The 18134-nt window shown below is 44.9% G+C and overlaps 1 protein-coding gene across 1 annotated transcript in view; it reads left to right on the top strand.

Moving 5' to 3' along the window:
• The first annotated feature begins 137 nt into the window (after positions 1-137).
• ATP7B (ATPase copper transporting beta) overlaps positions 138-18134 on the top strand; it is a 70706-nt gene continuing 52709 nt past the window's right edge. Inside the window, exons 1-2 of the mRNA XM_032874123.1 lie at positions 138-310; positions 626-729. The gene's annotated coding sequence lies outside the window, so the exon portion shown is untranslated. The remainder of the gene's footprint in view (positions 311-625; positions 730-18134) is intronic.

Genomic DNA, 18134 nt, shown 5'->3' with positions numbered 1-18134 from the left:
CATTGGAAGCCCCCTCCCAGAGCCCGCCGGCAGTTGAGACCAATGGGAAGTCCTTGCGCGTCTCCGATCGATTTTCCAGGTGCGGAGTTCACTCCCGCGGCGGCTGCGGCGTTTGGAGTCAGCCGCGCTCGGGAGCAAGGCGTGGAGCTGACCCTAGCCCGGCTCCCGCCACGCCGCACCTTCCCCGGCGGCGGCTGGCGAGACCTGGGATCTGCATCTGCGGTCCGGCTCTGCGCCGCTCGCCCGCCCTCCTTTCCTTCGCCGCACGCGCCGGAGGCCGAAGACCCATTCCGCAGTGCACTGGCCCGAGGTAGCGGGACCTGGAAGGGAGGACCGGCTCCCGCCGGGGATACCGGCTGGGCCGCCTCCGGGTGTGAGTGAGGGTCCGAGGCCCACCCTTCGCTCTTGCGCTCATTCCCGCCCTGCCCCCCAAGGGCCAGGGCGCCGTGGCGCGCAACTTTGAACCAGTCCGTAGGGCGAGGGCTGCTGACCTCTTGGTCTGAATGCAGGGGCCGGTCCCCAGACCCATCCCCGGGTGAGAGAACCGAGCCGCAGAGATGCCACCCATAGCCGGCTCCTCTGCTCGCCGGGTTTTAACGCGCCCCGCTTCTCCTCCACTAACCAGGTGACCTGCGGGCTCTGGGCCGATCACCGGAGAAATTGGCTCCCGCGAAGGAGGTTGCTTGAACAAGGAAAGACATTACAGCCAGAGAAGAGGCCAGTCGGAAAGTAAGTTTCTTTCCCCGGGTGCTGTGTGCTCGCACCTATCTGGAGGACTTTCCACGCCCACCTGCCGGCCTTTCTCTGCCACCCTGTGTGCGCGCGAAAGGCAGGGCGCCAGAATCCCAGCCCCAGGGGAGTCGGGGATCGTAGCAAGAGCACCCTCGGAAACGGCATGACATTAAGGGGTTTGCAGGAGCAATTTAAAACCCAGCACTTTTCCACTCATCTTTGTTAAGGGATCTGAAGCTGGAGATGTAAAGTGAGCGTCGAGTTGCTGTATAAGAGCTCTTAATTGCCTAGAACGATTAAATTAATTACCTAGAGAAGTTACTCGGAGTGCGTGGATCTCTTTATGATGTATTCAGGTCCTGCAACTTTTTTTTTTTTTTTTTGGGGTGAGTAGGCTCTACACCCACTGTGGAGCCCAACAGGGGTACTGAACTCAGGACCCTGAGATCAAGACCTGCCTGAGCTGAGATCAAGAGTGGCGCTTAACCCACTGAGCCGCCCATGCGCCCCCTGCAACTTTTCTTTTTTAAAGAACTATTTTGAATTCATTTTAATTACACAAGTAACACACTAATGCGGTGACTTAAACATGCAAACAGTTCAGAATTATTGAGCATGAAAAGCAGATCTACTCTCTAGTCCTTTTCTGTTCGTTTACATATGTCTTCATTTGTTCAGCAAACATTTATTGAAAACTTACTGTGTTTCAGACATGGTGTTGAAGAGCTGAAAATACTGTGGTTTAAAAAAATGTGTGTATCTAGAGAAATCTTTAGGTTTTGTATGTGGGTGGTTTTAAAATTTTTGTTTTGTTTCACATAAATGAGACCACATAGTGTAATTCTCCAACGTTTCCCCCCACCCCCTTTCAACAGAACTGTGTTTTAGAGATTGCTTCAGGTCAGTACATAAGCATCTGTCTTGTTTGGTTTAACCTCTGTACAATATGGCTGCATACCATGTGCATACCATAGTATGTTTATCTTTTCCCTGTGGGTGATCCTTCTGAATGCTTCTAATTTTTCCTCCCCTCACAAGCCATGCTGTAATGGACATCCTTGTACATGATTTGTAGTGCTGACACTTGGATATTTCTCAGGATAGACATGTAGTGAAATACTGGTCTGCAAATTCCCAAGTTAACATTATTGTATGCCCTTTTGTAGTGAAATCTGTCTTGGACTTTGGTGGTATAGCAATGAAAGGTAAGTGGATAAATGGATGGTTATAGAGAGAGGCTGGCTAATCGATGATTCTAAGTGTGATGACTCTGCATTTAATGGAGATGTGAAGAACACATGATGGAGGGGTGTCTCAGAAGGGGAGACACTTGCAGTACCCTCACCTCTCTACCCATCAGAAAAATCCTTATCCTTCCAGATCAAGCTCAAGATGCTTTCTCCCGGAAACTTTGGTAACTGCTTCTCCCATTGTTGACCTCACCCTCTTCTGGATTCCTCAGATAATAGTATTAACCACGGTATTGAGCTTACCACTGCTAGATGCTGTGTTAAGCATTTTATATCCCCCTATGTGCACAAAACCCTTCGATATAGGTCTTATTTTCCTCTTACCACCATTGATTTAACCTTTTTTCCTTTTTTTTTTTTTGTACTATGTGCCTGGTATTCTGGGCACTGGGGATCAGGGTAAGACTAAGACCCTGCCCTCAAAGAACTTATGCCCTAGAGGGAGATGCAGAAATTTAAAAAGGTAAACAAAGAGGCGCCCTGGTGGCACAGTTGGTTAAGCATCGGACTATTGGTTTCAGCTCAGGTGTGATCTCAGGGTCATGCAATCCAGCCCCGTGTTGGTTCTACGCTCAGCCCAGAGTTGGCTTGAGATTCTCTCCTCTCCTTCTGCACCTCCCGCTCCTGCTCTCTCTATCTCTGAAACAAATAAATAAATCTTAAGAAAAAAGGGTATACAAATAGTGTGATTTTTGGTACTAATAAGCATTGTGAATAATGGAGGGTTATGGGCATTTTGAATAACATGGGAGGGGAGATGCTATCTTAGGTGTCAGGAAATTCTCTGAGGTGGTTGTATGAGTAGATACCTGAATGGTTCAGATTTGGGAGAAGACTTGTAGGTTGAAGAACCAGAAGGTGTCAAGGTCCTAAGTCAGGTGTAACCTGAATATTAGAGAAACAGTAAGAGAAAGCCAGAGTGGCTAAAGCAGAGAGGAGAGAAAGTATACAATACAAGGTCAGGGTTCATCTTTACAGATGGTGAAGCTGAGGCAGAGAGAAGTTAAGAAGGTTGCCCAAGGTACTGTAGGTAGTAAGAGGCAAATCCGGCATTGAGTCCTAGTCAGGCCTTTTTTAGTTTCTCAGGTTGGTATTTTCTTTCAAACTTCCATGACACCTGGTATACTGTTTGGTATGATTGTTTAAACTTACTTGAATATAGGTTTTGTTTTTTTTTTTTCAACTCTGCATCTTGAAAGTAGGGACCAGGTTTGTATTTTTTTTTTTAATATTTTATTTATTTATTTTGAGAGAGAGAGAGAGTGTAAGCACTTCCATAGCAGGCGGAGGGGCCGGGGAGAGGGAGAGAGAATCCAAAGCAGACTCCATGCAGAGCAAGGAACCCAACTTGGGGCTCGATCTCACGACCCTGAAATCCCCACCTGAGCTTAAACCAAGAGTCAGACGCTTAACCAGCTGAGCCACCCAGGAACCCCAGGTTTGTATCTTAAAAAATATTCTCCATAGCCGGTAATAATAGGTGCACCACAGGCATTCTTGAATGAATGGATTATAGCAAGATTCTTCCCTACCCTCCCCTGCCTCCCCTTCCTCTGCCATTGTTTTCTCTTCAGAAGCCTGTCTGGGGAAGCAGTGCTGCTGGAAGGGAGGTGGTGGTCTGTGGAGCTGGGTCATGCCACCTGACCAATATGGAGCAGCTTCTGTTTCTCTGAGACAAAGCAGAACCGCGGTGTGAGAGTGGCACAAAGATGAATAGAAGTCCGCCCACATGCTGTTGGAGCTGACAGTCACAGTTGTCTACACAGCACAGCATTCAAAGGCAAGAATGTAAGGGCTAAAAAAGAACTTCAAGAAGACATGTTGCAGGAGTGAGGTGTTGAAGGAGAAATGCTCTGTGTTAGCTGGGCACACGGAAGAGTGAAAGGAGGGATGTCCCAGGTAGGGACCAGCATGTGCGAAGGTCCAGAGGATAGGAATGGAAAGATGGATTTGTTCTGAGTGGCTGGGCAGAGCTGGAAAGGTGATGGTGGGAGGCCTTTTTCTTCAGGTCTTTGTACTTTGTCCCACAGACTGGGGAGTTTGTGGAACCTGGGCAAACAGTGTGAGGTGCTCCTTCGAAGAAGGGTGAGTGGGGAAGTGAGCTGCTGGAGACTTGCGTAGAGGCCTTTGCCAGGGTCAGCCCACCCAGACTCAAGGTGACTGAAATACCACATAACTGGGAGTCCCATTCCCTGTGGAGTTGTCGTGTCAGGAGAGAAGGGTTTTCTAGATTTCTCAGTGTCAGAGTGTCAGTGTGTCAGGCAGTCCTACCAGCAACACAGAGTGTAGTTGGTACACGAGTAACTGGGGATAAATTGGGGACTTGCGGGGCTGGGGGTGATGGAAGGTGGGGGCAGCAAGAGAATTGGATTTTAAATGCTCCTTTATCTGACATTTATCTTCATGGCAAGGATGGAGATGGCCCAGGGCCATGATGAGTGGTCAGTGATGCCACTGATGGGTAGCAGGAAAGTGTCCATATTCCAGTGGGTGCGATGTTATTTTTATCTATAGGATTAGAATCGTTACCCGGTGAAATTCTCAAATGTCTGACTTTTTTTTTTTTAAACTAAGTTAAAGGAGGAAAATCTGAGCAGATCAAAGGTCATGAGATAAAGTCAAGGGCAAAGCAGAGTGACTTTTTATTGTGATGTAACTGACATGGTAAATACGATTTAAAAACACCAGTAGTTGTGAAATCTGTGGATTGAGAATGCATCAGTTGTGTTGAAACCTCAGTCCCTACAGAAACTCAGAAGTTCTCCGCACCGGGCATTAGAAACACTCAGAATTCTTTTAAAAAATTACTATTATAAAAGTAATTTAATTCTATAAGGGAGATTGGAAAACAAAGCCCCAAAGGGGAAAATTGACTATTACTCTTATCACTCTTAGGATGACTGTCAGCATATTTATAAATTTCCTTCATTATTTGCTTTTACTACATTAGGTTATTAATTTTTAGAAATAAAAAAAGTCCATTCTTACAACTGACAGAGAACCAGTGTTAACATTTTGGTGAATTATAGTCCAGTCAAGTCTCTGATGGATTTTTTTTTTCTAAACTCCATGGTGTGTGTGTGTTTTAACAGCCTTAAAAGCTGCCCATCAGCAAGTCTGTCATTCTTATCAACAATCTGTGGCCTCTGCCTATCCTGGCAGACCAACTGTTTTGATCAGTAGCATCTCCGTGCCACCCCGCCCCCACCTGGGGGTCCTCTCCCTGCTGCCCCAGGGCAGTGCTGTACCGGTCCTGCCTTCTCTGCTCCTGCAGGGAGTGATAGAAGCTAGCACAGTCAGCCAACCACGTGGTTGATGCTGCTAGCTCTTTTTTGTTTCTAATCTCAACTGTGCCTGTAAATGCTTTTCACTTGTTCTCTGGCAACCTTTTGCGACTCAGTGAGCCTTGTGCTCCATCTCTGCCTTCTTATTCTCAACAAATGACCTCGGTTCTTACTTCGAGAAAACTGCCACCACGGTATCTGATTTTGTTCCACTTTCTGCCTACCTCCTTGCACCTTCTAATAAAATTTTATTTAACTCTACAACCTATTCTCACTTCCTGATCTAGTCTCAGGGGGCTTGCTTTCTTTTCAAGGTCATCTTTGTTATGAGTACCCTTGACCTCTGCCCTTTCTTCTCTATGTGTTCTGGAGCCCATACTGGTCATCACTTCATCTCTTCTCTCGCCTCCAGTCTTTTCCTCCGCAAATTTCTCCCTTTTGGGAGAAAATTATCGATTCATGCCATTTTCCTCCATTTAAAAATCTCTCCCTTTACTTGGTGTCTCCCATTAGCTCTTGTATTATTTCTCCCCTCCCCTTCTTCCGAACGTTTGCATTTGCATCTTTTCACTCTCCCATTTAAGATTTTTCTTTTATTATTCTGTCAGTTTATTGAGCATTAAAGAAATGTGTGCAGCCAAATATATAGCTAAAAAACATAACAATAAACAAAAAACAGTTTTTTGTTTATTTTAACCCGGCTTTTTGGTTTTGTAAAGTTTTATCACATGTATGTGAATGACAGAACAATATATTATTTACTTTTGCTTGTTTCTGAGCTTTAAAAAAATCTTCCATAGTATTTTTAGTCTTCTGGGGCTAACTTTTCTCACTAGGCATTACATTAGGGAAGTTATTTATTTAATTTAAATAAAAGTTTTTCATTTTTAATTCAGTATAATTAACACACAGTGTTATGTCAGTTTCCGTAATTCTCTACATTCCTCAGTGCTCATCGTGAGGAGGGTGCTCTTAATCCCCTTCAACTGTTTCACCTACCCCCATCCACCTCCCTTATGGCAACCATTAATTTATTCTCTGTATTTAAGAGTCTGTTTTTTTGTCTCTTTTGTTCTTTGTTTTGTTTCTTAAATTCCATATATGACTGAAATCATAGGGTGTTTGTCTTTCTCTGGCTGCCTTATTTCGCCTAGTGGTATACCCTCTAGATCCATCCATGTTGTTGCAAATGGCAAGATTTCATCTTTTTATGGCTGATACTCCATTTTTTGTATCTACACACTTACACGCCACATCTTTAATCTGTTGATCTATGGATGGACTCTTGTTTGCTCCCTTATCTTGGCTCTTGTAAATGGTGCTACAGTAAACATAGGCTGCATATCTGTTTTCAAATTAATGTTTTACTTTTCTTCAGGTAAATATCCAGTGCTGGAATTACTGGATCACATGGTATTTCTATTTTTAATTTTTTTGAAGAACCTCCATACTGTTTTCCACTGGCTGCACCAGTTTGCATTCCCATCAACAATGTGCCTGGGTTCGCCTTTCTCCACATCCTCGCCAGCACTTGTTTCTTGTGTTTTTGATTTTAGCCATTCTGACAGGTGTGAGGTGATAATCTTATTGTGGTTTTAATTTGAATTTCCCTGAAGATTAGTGATCTTGAACATCTCTTCATGGGTCTGTTGGCCACCTGTATGTCTTTGAAAAAATGCTCAAGTTCTCTGCTCATTTTTAATTATGTGTTTCCTTGGTGTTGAGTTATAAAAGTTCTTTTTTTTTTTTAAGATTTTATTTATTTGAGAGAGAGCAAGCGAGAGCAAGAACAAGCAGGGTATAGGGCAAGGAGGGAAGCAGCGTCCCCGCTGAGGAGGGAGCCCAATGTGGGACTTGATTCCACGACCCCAGGATCATGACCTGAGCCAAAGGCAGACGCTTAACCGACTGAGCCACTGAGGTGCCCTGAGTTGTGTAAGTTCTTTATGTATTTTAGATATTAGCCCTTTATCGGATATGTCACTTGCAACTATCTTCTCCCATTCAGTATGGTAGGTTGCTTTTTTGTTTTTTTGGTGGTTTCTTTTGCTGTGCAGAAGCTTTTTATTTTGGTGTATTCCCGGTAGTTTAATTCACTGGACATTGAGTTTCTAAGATTCGTCGCTATGCATTATGCCACTGTGGGAATATAGCATCAGTAACCCTTTTTCCTTGAAGAATTTGGGTAGTTTGTGGGATTTTGCAGCTACTAGCAATCTGCTGGTACACACTGGCACTCTGTCCACTTCTGTTCCTAGTATTTTACCACTCGCCTGGAACCTCTAGGTTTCCATGAATGCCAAAGGCATATCCTCCCCAATTCTTGTTTTAATAGTCTCTCTACTACATTAAAAAAAAAAAAAAAAAGCTTTCTTGAGATGTAACTCACAGATACATGCATTTATCAATCACAGTCAATTTTAGAATTTTCGTTACCTCAGAAAGAAACCCTACACCTTCAGCTCTCACTCCCTTCCTCCCCATGATCCCCATGCCTAAGCAACTATGAGTCTACTTTCTAGCTCTTTAGATTTCCCTACTGTGAAGATTTCATATAAACGGAAACCTTTGTCTTGTTGCTGATCTTGGGGAAAGCTTCCAGTCTTTCACCATAACGTACAATGTTAGGTGTAGGTTTTTCATGGATACCCGTTGTCAGGTTGATGAAGTTCCCTCCCAATTCCTAGTTTCTCAAGTGTTTTTATCATGAAAGGATTTTGGATTTTGTCATATGCTTTCTCTGTGTCTATTGGGATGACCATCTTTTGATTTTTATTCTTTCAATGTGGTGCATTCCATTAATTGATTTTGGATGTTAAACCAGACTTTCATTCTTGGGACAAATCCCACTTGGTCATAGCATGTAATCTTTGTATATGTTGCTGGACTGGGTTTCCTTTAATATAGGTGAGGAATTTTCATGTCCATATTCCCATGAGATACTGGTTTGTAGCTTTCTTGTGATGTCTTTGACTGGTTTTAGTATCAGGGTAATGCTGGCTTCATGCATAGAATGAGTTGAGAAGCATTCCTTTGTCTTTTGGGTTTTTTTTTTAATTTTTTATAAACATATAATATATTTTTATCCCCAGGGGTACAGGTCTGTGAATCGCCAGGTTTACACACTTCACAGCACTCACCATAGCACATACCCTCCCCAATTTCCATAACCCCACCCGGGTTTTTTTGGTTTTTTTTAAAGACTTTATTAACATTTTGTATATTCCTCAATTAATCTTTGATGGTATTCAGTGTTAAAGCTATCTGAGCTTGGGCTTTTCTTCATGGGAAGATTTCCAATTACTAATTCAAGATCTTACTTGTTGAAAATTGATTCAGATGGTCTATTTCTTTTGGTAGGATTGGCCTGTTGCATCCAAGATATCTAATTTACTGGCATACAGTTGTTTCTGGTATTCCTTTATAATCCTTATTTCTTTAAGATCAGTGATAATAACCCCTCTTTCATTTCTGATTCTCATACTTTGAGTCTTCTATGTTTTCTTGGTCATTCTAGCTAAAGGGTTACCAATTTTGTTGATCTTTTCAAAGAATCAGCTTTTGGTTTTGACAGTTTTCTGTATTCTTCTATTCTCTATTTCATTAGTTTCTACTCTAGTCCTTTATTCTCTTGTGTCATGGGTTGAACTGTGTCCCCTGAAAGATAGGTTGGAGTCCCAAGCCCTCATACCTATGAGTGTCATTTTATATGGAAGTAGGGTCTTTGCAGGTGTAATTAGTTACATTAAGATGAAGTCATACGGGCTTCTGGTAGACCTTAAATCCAATTTCTGCTATTCTTAAAAGAATGCCATGTGAAGACACAGAGAAGAGAATGGCATATGATTATAGAAACAGATTGGAGGGATGCTTCCATTTACCAAGAAATGCTAAGGATTGCCAGCAACCACCAGGAAATAGGAGACAGTCATGGAACAGATTCTCCTTCAGAGCTCCAAAAAGGGAAATTTTGACTTCTAGCCACCAGAACTACGGGAGAATAAATTTCTAGTACTCAATTTGTGGTGTTTTGTTACAGCAATACTAGGATACTAATAGAATTTCCTTCTGCTTCTTTACATTTACTTTAGTCATCTTTTTCCAGCGTCTTAAGCAGAAGGTTGGGTTATCGATTTGAGATCCTTCTTCTTTCTTAATACAGGCAATGAGGACTATCAGTTTCCCTTTAAGCACTGCTTTAGGTGCATCCCATAAATTTTGGTATGTTGTGTCTTCATTTCATTTGTCTCCAGAGTATTTCCTAATCTTCCTTTTGATTTCTTCTTTGACCCACTGGTTATTAAGGAGTGTCCTGCTTAACTTCTGCATATTTGTGAGTTTCCCAGATTTCTTTCTGTTACTGATTCTACTGTGGTTGAACTTTTCATTATTTCCATTGTTTTAAATTTTTGAGATTGATTTTATGGCCTAGCCTATGGTATATCCTGAAGAACGTTCCATGTACACTCGAAAACAGGTCTATTATACTGTTCTCAGGTGGAGGGGTCTGTCTATATCGGGGAGGTCTGATTGGTTTATAGTGTTGTTGCTATCTTCTGTTTTGCAACTCTGATACCAATGCCAATGTCTGGGTTTTTTTGTCCACACCAAGCAATTGTTTTTTTTGTTTTTTTTTTTTAAATAAGATTTTATTTATTTATTTGACAGAGATCACAGGCAGGGGGGGGCGGGGGGGCTGGAAACAGGCTCCCCACCGAGCAGAGAACCCGACACGGGGCTTGATCCCAAGACCCTGAGACCATGACCCGAGCTAAAGGCAGAGGCTTAACCCACTGAGCCACCCAGGTGCCCAGTACACCAAGCAATTCTTGAGCCAGCTGAGTGTTCTACAATTTAACTTCATCCTTAAGCTATCTACCTGGAGATAGCATCAGATCCCACAGGTTCAGGGCTCAGTCCTACAAGACTCCCCTCCTACCTGCCACTTCAGACACCAGTCCCCAGTCCACATTGTCACCTATGTGTCTGAATGACCATAGGATGGATGTTCCAACAACCCCCTCCTTGGGTTCAATTAATTTGCTAGAGTGACTCACAGAACTCAGGGAAGTACTTACTTACATCAGTGTATTATAAAAGATATAACTCCGGAACAGCCAGATGGAAGTGCTACATTGGGCAGGGTCAGAGAGAGAACTTTAATCACACATCACTTAGAAATTTCCAAGGGCTTTAGGAGACCAAATATTTATTTATTACTTCCTTCTTTCCTATTTTCTTTCTTCCTTATATTAAAAAATATTTTATTTATTGCTTTGACAGAGGGAGAGAGCACAAGCAGGGGGAGTGGCAGGGAGAAGGAGAAGCAGGCTCCCCCTGATCAGAGAGCCCGACCTGGCGCTTGATCCCAGGACTGTGAGATCATGACCTGAGCCGAAGACAGGTGCTTAACTGACTGAGGCACCCAGGCACTCCCCAAATAGATATTTCTTATTATAAATCACAGTATCACCTGTTTCCTTGTTGATGCTCTGCCCAGTTTTGTTCATTATTGAAAGTGGGTGTTGAAGTTTCCAACTGTCCCTGGGAAATTGTTTTTTCTATTTATTTCTGTCAGTTTTTTTTGTCATGTATTTTGTGAGCTATTCTTAGATGTGTATGTTTATAATTTTTATATCTTCCTGGTGGCAGGTTTTATCATTATAAAATGTACCTCTTTGTTTCTGGTAACATTGTTTTAAAGTCTGTTTAGTTTGTCAGCCTAGCCACATCAGCTTTCTTATTACTGTTTGCCTGCTACATCTTTTTCCATTCTTTTATTTTTAGTCTATTTGTGTTTTTTGAATCTAAAGTTTATCAAACTTTCTGGATGTATAGGCTATTTTTTTCCCATTAGATTTGGGGTTTTTAGGGACGCCTGGGTGGCTTAGTGGGTTATGCCTCTGCCTTCGGCTCAGGTCATGATCTCAGGATCCTGGGTTCGAGCTCCCGCATCGGGCACTCTGCTCAGCAGGGAGCCTGCTTCCTCCTCTTTCTCTGCCTCTCTGCCTATTTGTGATCTCTCTCTCTCTGTTTGTCAAATAAATAAATAAATAAATAAAATCTTTAAAAAAAATAAATAAATTTGGGGCTTTTAGTACTATTTCTTTGAGTATTTTTCCTGTTCCTTTCTCCTGGTCTCTCATCACACATATGTGGTGTGGGTAATGGTGTCCCAAATTCCCATGAGTGTACCCAAGACCAAGCCTGTCTGCCTGATGTACAGCAAAGCCAACAGCCCAGACTGATTTGCAGCAAGATAAGGGTTTATTCGAGAGGCAGACAGACAAGGAGTTGGGAGGGCAATCCTGAAACCCACTTCCCAGAAGGGGGACAGAACAAGTTTTTTAATAACATTTAGGGGTTGAGATTTTCTACATATTGATGAGCGGGGGAGAAACTTATGACTTCATGAGGAACGATGGAGTGTGTGTATTGAGCAAACACATACGTAACATATGTCCCATGTTCACTTTAGGGGAAGACAATATCAGAATGAAACAAAATTGAGCCCCTGATGTTAGGACGTGATCTTAGGACAGGGAGAAGGGGTGTGCATATGCTCTAAGAGCTGGTATAAACTGCAAGGGGTCTTGGGCTCCTTATCTTGGGTAAGGAAGTCAGAGCCTTGCTTGTTCATAGGCTGGAACCACATCAGTTGACCTTGAGTCCAGGCTTCTGCAGAGACCACGAGTGGATTAGATACTGGAATCTGAAAAGACACAATAGCTGATTAGGGGGAAGCAGTTCTCTGAGAAATAAGCTTTAAACTTTCCTCGAGTTGCAACCTCATTAACTCTGTGAGGCTCAGTTTCCTGAATTCTTGTTCTTTTTTTTTTAGATTTTATTTATTTTTTTGTCAGAGGAAGAGAGAGCACAGGCAGCGGGAGGAGCAGAGGGAGAGGGAGAAGCAGACTCCCTGCTGAGCAAGGAGCCCAATGCTCGGCTCAATTCCAGGACCCCAGGATCATGACCCAAGCCCAAGGCAGATGCTTAACCAACTGAGCCACCCAGGCGCCCCTGTTTCATGAGGTTTTATTCAGTTTTCTTCAGTCCTTGTTTCCTCTCTGTTGTTAGATTACATTATCTTTTTGATTTCTTCTTGTTGGCTAATTCTTTCAGTTAAAATCTACCGTTGGACCCAACTAGTGAATTTTCATTTCAGTTACTATACTTTTCAACTCCAGAATTTCCATTTTGTTCTTTTTTATACTTTCTATCTCCTTATTGATATTCTCTATTTAATGCAACGTGTCATCATCCCTTCCTTTAGTTCAAATTGTTTTAATGGTTTCAGTCTTTGTATAGTAAATCCTATATCCAGTTGTAGTCACAGGCAGTTTCTGTTGGCTGCTTTGTTTCCCCCTGATGTGTGGATCATACTTTTTCTTTGCACGTCTCACAATTTTTGGGTAGAAACTGGACACTTTAGATGATTCTGGATACTGCTACTTCCTCACCACCACTGCCCTTTGACGGGATGTTCTTGAGCTTAGCGTTTTTTATATTTTACTTTATTTTTTAAAAGATTTTATTTATTTATTTGACAGAGAGAGAGAGAGAGATATCACAAGTAGGCAGAGGCAGGCAGAGAGAGAGGGGGAAGCAGGTTCCCTGCAGAGCAGAGAGCTCAATGTGGGGCTTGATATTAGGATCCTGAGATTATGACCTGAGCTAAAGGCAGCGGCTTAACCAGCTGAGCCACCCAGGCTCCCTGAGCTCAGTGTTTTGAGATTTGTTCTGACCCCAGGCCATGCTCCTCCGGGCTCTCTCCACCCCCACCACCCCACCCCTCCTTGTTACTCCAGCAAACTGGCCAGCCTAGAGTTTAGACTGGTCCAATGGATCTACCATTATCCACCCAGTTGCCTTTCACCCAGGCAGAACTTCTGAACCAAGGCTTGAGCTGGGAATGAGAACAATGTCACACTTCTCTGAGTGATTCTCCCTCTGTAAGAGCTGAGTGCTTGGGAAAGGGAATTCGCGGCAGCAGGGGCAGGCAGTACCCTCAGTTCTCCGTTTTCCTCTCCATTTTCCTCTCTTCCACATTATGAGTCCTGGCAAGGGCAGTTGGGGTGTCATATTCTGGGTGCACCGTTCTCAAGGTAGAGCCTTCATACCATCAGTGGGGATGAGATGGAAGAAGAGACCCTCCACCTCTTGGCTGCATTAGCCTACAACTTAGCCTCCAGGATGAGATGGCCAGGGTGAGAAATGCTGATGTCTTTCCCCTCCTGGGAAGAAAGCCCACTGACTGGTAGCTGGGTGGAGAGGGATCCCTGTGTTCTTGACTGCACCAATCAAGTGGAGTTTTCCACCTTAGTGAGTTCAGAGAAGGGAGGGAGTGTGGTCTTGATTCAAACAGCATCGACTCTTGCTGTTCTTACCAAATTTTAAGAGGTGGTTTTTTTTTTCATTTTATTTCATTTTTTTTTCATTTGCTGTATTTTTTAGGATCATTTCGAGAGCCTTTCCTTGTTTGTTTGGTTTCTTTAAAATAATTTTCACCAGTTTCACTGGGGAGCTGGTCTGCACAGCTCACACTGCCATGCCAGAAGTCCCTCCCCTCTACTGCATTTGACACTTGTATTAGAATTATGTTTGGCTATGGGTAACAGAAAATCCAGCAGTATGGCTGTAAGTGAAGTCTGGAGGCATGTGTTCAGGTTGGTGTGGCATCTCCAGGGTCATCAGGGACACAGACTTCTTTTCTGTCTGCTCTAGAAAGCTAGGACGCAATGCTCATCTTTGTGGATACCTCATGGCCCTAAGATGGCTGCCAGGACTCCAGCCCTTTAATCTATGTCACACACAGCAGAAATGAGGAAGGGGTACTCTCTCTTTTGGGGAACCTCCTCAGGAGCTCCAACAAGCAGCTTCTCCTTGTATTTCTTTGGCCAGAACTCTGTCTGCTTTCAACATTTTTAAATTAGAAGATTTTAGTGTGTAAAACTCCAGCTACTAACATACTCTTGGAAACTCTGGAGCCTGAGAGCCTCATTTAGGTGGAATGTGTTAAAAAGAAAACCACAGGATCAAAATGGCATCACTTAGGTTAAGTCCCCTTCACTATAAACTAGCAGGTTTGGTACCTAATCTAATTGCAGTTTCAACCTCCTGCAGGAATACAACTCTGAAGGCGTTAGTCAGGAGTTTTCTGATAAGCACCGATGACGTAATCTGTCACATGGGTCTTCTCCATCCCCCTAAAGGAAGATGAGGTAATCTGCATAGTAAGACCCTCTGCTCTTCCCACTAAGGGAAAGTGATCTTGCCTGAAACAGTCTTGTCTTTTGCTTACAACTTTCATGACCCACTCTTCTTCCCTTAAAATCTTCCATTTTGTGCAACTCCCGGGAACACCCCTCTGCTTGATCAAGGGGATGCTGCCCCATGCATGGATGGATCGTTTAATAAAGCCAATCAAATCTTCAGATGTACTCAGTTGAATTTTTTTTTTTTTTAAACAAGGTCAGTGCCTGTTCTCCATAGTAATTGAGTTTAGACTGTTGGCTTGGAGGGGGAAGGAGTAAGTAAGGGAGAAGAGAGCCAGCTTTGCATGGGGCACCTTCTGAACGTTGAATACTTGCTTGCAAGTTAAGTAGTCCCTGTTTTGTTTTATAGCAAGCAAATATGTAAGTTATTTTTGTTTCGTTTTCTGTGTCATTCCTTCAACAAATATTTATCGAGAAGCTTAAATATAAGCACTGCTGTCGTGCTGGGAATAGAGGTGAGAAAAGAAAACAGACAAGGGGTCCTGCCCTTGGGAGATTTACATCCTACTGGAGAGACGGTCCGTAAACAAATAAAATATATATTACTGTATCAGATGATAGTTGAGTGCTCTGAAAAATAAGCAGGGAAGGACCATAGGGAGGGAGAGTGTTTGAAATATAAACAGGGTAATTAGGGGCAAGCCACAGAGAAGGTGACATTTGAGCAAAGACCTAAAGAAGGTGAGGAAGTGAGCCATCTGGACAAGGGGTGTTGGGAGAAGGTTGTTTTTAAGGCCCAGAGAGTAGGTGGTGGGGGGGAGTCCCCAAGGTGGGGGCAAGCCTTGCTTTATTGCAGAAACAGCAGGATCCGAATGGTTTTAGCTGAGTGAGTGAGGGGTGAGCGGTGGGAGGACCCGCTGGAAAGCTGGCTGTGGTCATCTGACTTCCCCTCAAGGGGGTTCTCTGGTTTGGGTGTTGAGAGGAGACTCTAGGGACCAAGAAGAAAGGCCAGAGGTCACTTAGGGGGTTGTTTGAATAGTGCAGGTGAGGCATGCTGGAAGTTGGGACCAGGGCTATGGGGGGGCTGCTGAGAAGTGACTGGGTGTCGGATGTAGTTAAAGATGGCACTGACAGGATCCGCCAAACATCTGCCTGCAGGTGTGGAAGGAGACTGTTCTCGTCAAGGTCTAATGCAGGTTTTCCCAGGGCAGGTGGAAGGACGGAGATGGGAAAGACTGGCAGAAGCAGGGAAGGGACAGCATACTGGGAGCTCAGATTTAGAAAAAAAGTTAACGCGCACAGTGCATGTTAACTATCCAGCGGGAGATGGTGAGGCCCTCGGATCCCTCCGTGTGGAATTGGGAGTTACTGGGTAGAGGTGCTATTGGTCTTGGACTGAATGAGCTTACCAAGGAATGAGTACAGACAGGGACAGGATCCAAGCGAGGGCTGAGCAGCAAGCCACTCTAGCATGAAGGACTTTGGGGACTACTAGTAGGCTCCTGTGAAGGCCTTGGAGAAGGAGCTGGCCGGGGGCGGGGTGGGGGGGCAGTGTTGGAGGAAAGCCAGAAGGGGGTAGGTACTTGGGGCCTGACCTGGGGGGCAAGGACAGTTCTCCCTGCAGCCAGAGGGAAGGATGGATGTGGGTGGGTGGGTGGTTGAGATGTTGGCAGGCTCATCCGTGGGGATAGGGGTAGGGAGTGGAGGTCAGAGGAGCAGGAGGGAGAGGTGGACGTGCGGCGGGTCTTCTAGAAGAGGGAGAGGGAGAGGATGAGGGAGACGCACAGTTGGACTGCCGGCGGCACCAAGGGCTCTCTCCAGCTTCCTGGACTCAAGGCAGCATGGCCGGGCAGCCTGGCTGTGTTGGGTCTCATCCGCATTTAGCTGGGAGCAGACAGACCTGGAGTCTGTGGGAACATAGAAGGAATGAGGGCTGGAGTTGGGTCAGGTGGGCCTCCGATGGCAAAGGCAGCCACGGAAGCTGAGGTGCATGTGATTAAGCTTAGAATGGAGACATTCCCTTTTATTCTGACAGTCTCAAGTGTTTCTTTTTTTGGCCCTGCCCAGTCTCTTTATGATTTAGAACCATTTTAATTTTTTTCGCTGTAGGCCATCCAGCCAGGTTTTTCCTTCTTTCCTCTCCTGTGAATAAGCTAATCTAGAAGTTGTGCTGAGCTGTTTCAGTCTCAGAGACCCCTGTTCCTGGGGATGTGAGGAGCAGCCCCTGAGTCCTTCCCCCCAGCAGGTCTTCCAGGCCAACTGGCCTGCAGCAACCCCTCCCACACCAGGCACCTAATGTTGGAAGGATTTCTTTTATACTTTAACACTGTCCTGTACTGTTCTCTCCGAACCTGCTAACAAACTCCTGAGTGCAGAAAGTGTCTAGTGTCTTCGGATGCACGTAGGGCCTAAATGGTTAGCTCTCAGGCTCCAAAGTACACTCATGTATTAGCATTCCGCCTCCGTTGTGAAGGATGGGCTGTTTGTACTGCTCACGTTCTCTGTCTGGGAACCTTCCGGGCCACTCCTTCCCAGCGTGCGGCTTAGTGTCAGGTTCTGTGGTCGTGTCCTGTCACAGGATCCACGGCTCCTCTGCCTGTCTTGGGAGGACTGGCCCAGCGTTCTCTCTGAGAAGCCTCACCCAGGGTGAGCTGCTCAGCTCTGGCAGGTGCTGAAATACTGGAACCAGATGTCTCTCCTCCACAGAACGTCGTCAGGCTTAGAGGCTCACGGAAACATGAGCTGCCCATCTGCCTTTGGGCCCGGGCTCCTCAGGTTTCAACAGGATTGGTTAGGACACCAAAGGGATTTTTATTTTTATGCAAGAAGGATCCACAGAGACTGGGAAGGTGGGTAGGATGAATTTATTTTGGAGAATAGCTGATATAATTTGCACCTGTAAGAGGCAAAGGTAATTTAGTGTGAGGAGACCCTTGAAGACCTTTAGCTCTGGAAGGAATATGAGAGCCAAGGTTGCCCTTGCCCTGGGACGAGGGGGCAAAACCCACCATGAAATCCTAGGTGGAGAGCACCTTGGGATCCACTGTGCTCGGTCTCAGTGAGCCTCTATGTGACATCTGGGCAATGAGGTTTGTTTGTCACTGTGTTAGGTAAGACGGAAGAACCTTGTCTTCTAGGGGCTTCCAGTGTCTTGCGGTGCTGGCGTGTGCTAGGCATCAGGAGCAAGGATGGACTGATCTGGAGGCCGCCTCTGTGGAGGGAGAAGACTTGCCTCCAGTCACTCGGAGACTCGATCCCTGCCAGGCCTGTGGTGTTGACACTGGTGGCACTGGAATTCAGATAAGGGACAGAGCCCTGCTGGTGTGAATGGAGGCCACACTGAGAGCAGGACTTAAAGATAAGCAGGATTGGCAGGGCAGAGGAGGGGAGCCCAGGGGTCAGGTGTGAGGAAAGGGGGAGGTGCCAGAAAGAGAGTTTGGACTCCATTCTCAGCCTGGGAAAGTGGTTCATGCTTTGGCTGTTTTGCAGGTCTCTTAGCCTCTGTGGGAACAAAGGAGAAGCCACCATTTCCACCCCAGACATGCTTCCCCCCATTCCTCCTCATCTCTGCCAAACTGGAAAGGGCAGTGTGCCCCGCAGGTCCTCTTGAGCTTGGATTGCTGGATCACTGAGCCTGGAGGGCCCCCTCATTT

The sequence above is a fragment of the Lontra canadensis genome, unplaced genomic scaffold, assembly GCF_010015895.1.
Source record: "Lontra canadensis isolate GAN:19392208 unplaced genomic scaffold, GSC_riverotter_1.0 scaffold51, whole genome shotgun sequence".
Classification (NCBI taxonomy): Eukaryota; Metazoa; Chordata; class Mammalia; order Carnivora; family Mustelidae; genus Lontra; species Lontra canadensis.
The sequence above is the reverse complement of the archived record's forward strand: the minus strand, read 5'-3'. Positions and strand labels throughout refer to the sequence as shown.